Source organism: Trichomycterus rosablanca, chromosome 22 (assembly GCF_030014385.1).
Source record: "Trichomycterus rosablanca isolate fTriRos1 chromosome 22, fTriRos1.hap1, whole genome shotgun sequence".
NCBI classification, from domain to species: Eukaryota; Metazoa; Chordata; class Actinopteri; order Siluriformes; family Trichomycteridae; genus Trichomycterus; species Trichomycterus rosablanca.
Genome location: NC_086009.1, coordinates 10,154,027 through 10,159,690, shown reverse-complemented (window position 1 = coordinate 10,159,690; position 5,664 = coordinate 10,154,027). Strand labels below are relative to the sequence as shown.

General features: G+C 40.3%; 1 pseudogene; it reads left to right on the top strand.

The window, feature by feature from the left end:
* Nucleotides 1-4,567: 4,567 nt before the first annotated feature.
* Nucleotides 4,568-4,663, top strand: LOC134300430 (U6 spliceosomal RNA; annotated as a pseudogene).
* The last annotated feature ends 1,001 nt before the right edge of the window (nucleotides 4,664-5,664 follow it).

Genomic DNA, 5,664 nt, shown 5'->3' with positions numbered 1-5,664 from the left:
GAAATGATTATGAGAATAAAGTCGAAATGATTTTGAGAATAAAGTCGAAATGATTTTGAGAATAAAGTCGAAATGATTTCGAGAATAAAGTCTAAATGATTATGAGAATAAAGTTGAAATGATTATGAGAATAAAGTCAAAATTATTTCGAGATTAAAGTCGAAATGATTATGAGAATAAAGTCGAAATATTATGGCCAAAAAAAGTGTGCAGCCGTCGTAAGCTTGTCAGTTCAGAGAAGCACGGGTCTCAGTACCTAGATCGCTGAGGGCAGCGTTCAATGCACGTTACTGTGGTTATCTTTATTTTAATGTCGTTGTTTGTAATGTACGCTTCTATTCACATGACATGATGACTAAACCCGTCCATGCAACCATTTATAGCGATGCCATATGGCTTTAGTTTATCGTACGAGTCCATAAAGCTCAGTTAAAGTACTGTCGACGACGCAGACTCCGAGCGCATCGGTGGAGCACGTTCTTCTAAATAAACACAGTTTATTGCAAAGCCTTTTCAGCACCCTTACGCTAATAACAAACTGTTGCTGATGTGCAGGAGATTGGGGATTTCTTTGTTTGCCAAATTTACCAAATTATGAACATCCCTCATTTTAACACGAGGAGGTTGCTATAGCCATAATATTTCCACTTTAATCTCAAAACCATTTCGACTTTAATCATAAACATTGATTACTAATAAAATGTGGTCTGAGTCTATCAAAATTATAGACAAACACATCTAACTACCACAAAGAGTAAACATTTTGAGGAATATTGAGGAAAAATTCTGAAAATTTCTTTCTGCAAATATGTTTCAGTTCATAAAGACAAAATATCTTCAAAAAGTTTCCACACTTTTATATTTTGGTTGGAAACGGTGAGGGTGGAGGAGTAGTAACTGGTCGTGTCTGAGAGACTGTGAGAGAGCTCATAGTCCGGATTTAGCGCTATCTGATTTCCACCTTTTTAGACGCTCAAAGAAGCTTTAAAGGGAAGAAGATTTTCATGTGATGATGATGTGAAAGCAGCGGTGCATCAGTGGCTACGTGCTCAACCAAAAGCATTTTTGCTGATGGCATTAAAAATGATACGACGCTGGGAAAAATGCATTGCAAAGGAAGGTGACTGTAGAAAAATGATGTGATTTGGAAATTCTTAATAAATAGAGATAAAAAGTGTGGAAACTTTTTGAAGAACCCTCATATTTCTGCGATGCCTTGTGTGCACAGCCCCTTGGTCAATCCAAAATACAAATCACCATTCTTCTTGAGGTCACAGACTGTTGCCCTTACATTCCCCTGTGAAATCTTTTGATACACCTTTAAATTAATTGTTCCTTGAATTTTTTTTGGCTGTTTTTTTTTTGGCTGTTTCCCTAAATTTTTTGGCAGGATTTCTGGGCTTTGAGGCAGCTAAACAGCCCCAAACCATGATGCTCCTTTACTATGCTTCACAGATGGGGTGAGGTTTTGGTGTTTGTGTACAGTGTTCTTTTTCCTACAAACATAGCGTTGTGCAGTTTTGCTAAAAAAATTATACTTTTGGTTCATCTGTCTACAGAACATTTTCCCAAAAGCATTGTGGAAAATCCAGGTCATTTTTGGGCAAACTTGAGACAAGACAATGTTTTTTGGAGAGCAGAGGCTTTCTTTATGGTGTCCTTCCATGAACACCATTCTTCTTGGCTGTTTTTCAAATAGTGGAACCATTGAGGTTTTTGCAAATTGTAAAGTCTTCAACTGGAACCTTTCCTTTTATTTCCATTTTCGACATTTAGCAGACGCCTTTATTTAAAGTACTGTGACAGTATATTGTCTAAGCAATTGAAGGTTAAGGCCTTGCTCAAGGGCCAAACAGTGGCAACCCGGCAGTGGTGGGACTTGAACCAGTGACCTTTTGATTACTAGTCCAGTACCTTAACCGCTAGGCTACAACTACCTTTTACCCTTTGACTCTTTCTCATCTCCTCATTGTGCTCTTGGAGAGCTTAACAGTACACATACTTTGAGGAAGAGAAGAAATAAAGTAAAGAAGTAATGCTTTTGTTACCCTTTCCAGCTTCATGTATCTCTTTAACACATCTGAGGTCTTCTAAAGGCTGCTCACACTAACCAATTTTCCTTGAGATGAACATATTTGTTAGTAGCCAGGCCTTCTGTGCCTTTATTTAATGGGCAAAGAACCTGTGAAACCCACACTTCCAATCTCATCTCCATAATTGAAACAACTTTTGAGAATTAGCTCTTGGAGAAGTAATTAACGCAGAGCTTCACTTACCTTTTCTCTCTCCACTGTGGATGTGCACTTGAGAGGGGTCATAAACAGCTGGGATGGCTTCAGGAAATCATTTTGTCATCTTCTGTGTGGGCTGATGAATACACACTGCATGTCTTTTCTAAATAGAAATAAATCAGTTGGTTGTTATGTTTTACTTTTTAGATTTTAAGTAAAAAATGTTAAGTTTTAAGTTTTTTAAGTTAAGAAAATGCAAATAAAAAAAATGCAATGTTCCTTACATTTACTTTGACTTTTATTTGATTGCAGAAAGTTTTAACCCGAAATATTCCATGTTTTGTCTGTTCAACTTCATTTCATTTGTTAATGTACCTCCATTCCTGCATTTCAGGCCTGCAACACATTCCAAAAAAGTTGGGACGGGGCCAATTTAGGGCTAGTAATGAGGTGAAAAAACAAAACAGGTGATGTCAACAGGTGATTGTAATCATGGTTTGGTACAAAAGCAGCATCCAAAAAAGTATTTGATGAGCAAAGATGATCAGAGGATTTCCAGTTTGTCAACAAACAATTGTTAAAAACAATGAACCTCAAAGAAAAATTGGAAGGAATTTGCATATTTTTTCCCTCTACAGTGCATAATATCATTAAATGATTCAAGAAATCGGGAGGAATTTCAGTGCATAAAGGCCAGCACATACAGTGTATCACAAAAGTGAGTACACCCCTCACATTTCTGCAAATATTTAAGTATATCTTTTCATGGGACAACACTGACAAAATGACACTTTGACACAATGAAAAGTAGTCTGTGTGCAGCTTATATAACAGTGTAAATTTATTCTTTCCTCAAAATAACTCAATATACAGCCATTAATGTCTAAACCACTGGCAACAAAAGTGAGTACACCCCTTAGTGAAAGTTCCTGAAGTGTCAATATTTTGTGTGGCCACCATTATTTACCAGAACTGCCTTAACTCTCCTGGGCATGGAGTTTACCAGAGCTTCACAGATTGCCACTGGAATGCTTTTCCACTCCTCCATGACGACATCACGGAGCTGGCGGATATTCGAGACTTTGCGCTCCTCCACCTTCCGCTTGAGGATGCCCCAAAGATGTTCTATTGGGTTTAGGTCTGGAGACATGCTTGGCCAGTCCATCACCTTTACCCTCAGCCTCTTCAATAAAGCAGTGGTCGTCTTAGAGGTGTGTTTGGGGTCATTATCATGCTGGAACACTGCCCTGCGACCCAGTTTCCGGAGGGAGGGGATCATGCTCTGCTTCAGTATTTCACAGTACATATTGGAGTTCATGTGTCCCTCAATGAAATGTAACTCCCCAACACCTGCTGCACTCATGCAGCCCCAGACCATGGCATTCCCACCACCATGCTTGACTGTAGGCATGACACACTTATCTTTGTACTCCTCACCTGATTGCCGCCACACATGCTTGAGACCATCTGAACCAAACAAATTAATCTTGGTCTCATCAGACCATAGGACATGGTTCCAGTAATCCATGTCCTTTGTTGACATGTCTTCAGCAAACTGTTTGGGGCTTTCTTGTGTAGAGACTTCAGAAGAGGCTTCCTTCTGGGGTGACAGCCATGCAGACCAATTTGATATAGTGTGCGGCGTATGGTCTGAGCACTGACAGGCTGACCCCCCACCTTTTCAATCTCTGCAGCAATGCTGACAGCACTCCTGCGCCTATCTTTCAAAGACAGCAGTTGGATGTGACGCTGAGCACGTGCACTCAGCTTCTTTGGACGACCAACGCGAGGTCTGTTCTGAGTGGACCCTGCTCTTTTAAAACGCTGGATGATCTTGGCCACTGTGCTGCAGCTCAGTTTCAGGGTGTTGGCAATCTTCTTGTAGCCTTGGCCATCTTCATGTAGCGCAACAATTCGTCTTTTAAGATCCTCAGAGAGTTCTTTGCCATGAGGTGCCATGTTGGAACTTTCAGTGACCAGTATGAGAGAGTGTGAGAGCTGTACTACTAAATTGAACACACCTGCTCCCTATGCACACCTGAGACCTAGTAACACTAACAAATCACATGACATTTTGGAGGGAAAATGACAAGCAGTGCTCAATTTGGACATTTAGGGGTGTAGTCTCTTAGGGGTGTACTCACTTTTGTTGCCGGTGGTTTAGACATTAATGGCTGTATATTGAGTTATTTTGAGGGAAGAATAAATTGACACTGTTATATAAGCTGCACACAGACTACTTTTCATTGTGTCAAAGTGTCATTTTGTCAGTGTTGTCCCATGAAAAGATATACTTAAATATCTGCAGAAATGTGAGGGGTGTACTCACTTTTGTGATACACTGTATATATAAAATTGGAACAATACAGAGAGGATTAGCATGGCCCCTGCACAAGGATGACACGCAAAATTGTGGAGTGTTACCAAGGGTGCAAGCTTAAGCTGAACGCCCGTGGTCTTCAATCTCTCAGACGGCTCTCAACAATAGCTGATATAACCACATGGGTGAGGGATTACTTTGGCAAACCTTTGTCGAGCACTACAATATGGAGTTACATGCACAAATGCCACTTAAAACTTTACTGTGCAAAAAAAGAAGCCTTATGTTAACCATGTCCAGAAGCGGCGTCAACTTATCTTGGCTCTGAAGCATCTAGGAAGGACCATCACACAGTGGAAATGTGTATTGTGGTCAGATGAATCAGCATTCCAGGTCTTTTTTGGAAAAAATGGACACCGTGTGCTCTGGACCAAAGACGAAAAGGATCATCCAGACTGTTATCAGCAACAAGTCCAAAAGCCAGGGTCTGTCATGGTATGGGGCTGTGTCAGGGCCCTTGGCAAAGGTCATTTACACTTCTGTGATGGCAGCATTAATGCAGAAAAGTACATTGAGATCTTAGAGCAACATATGCTGCCTTCAAGACGTCATCTTTTCCACGGACGTCTATGCATTTTTCAACAAGACAATGCAAAACCTCATGCTGCACACATTACAAAGGCATGGCTGCGGAAGAAGAGGGTACGGGTACTGGACTGGCCTGCCTGCAGTGTTGACCTGTCCCCAGTAGAGAATGTGTGGAGAATTTTGAAACAGAAACGGCCCCGTACTGTTGCACATCTTAAGACGTGTTTGAAACTGAAATACTAAATCACTTGGTATCCTCGGTGCCAAAACGTCTTTTAAGTGTGGTGAAAAGGAATGGCAACATTACAAAGTGGTACATGCTTTACTGTACCAACTTTTTTTGGAATGTGTTGCAGGCCTAAAATGCGGGAATGGATGTTTATTAATAAATGAAATGAAGTTGAGCAGACAAAACATGAATCCTGTCTGCAATGAATTAAAAGTAAAAGTAAATGGGTGTTTTTTTATTATTTGCATTTTCATGCTGTCCAAATTTTTTTGATTTGGGGTTGTAATAGAATGTTC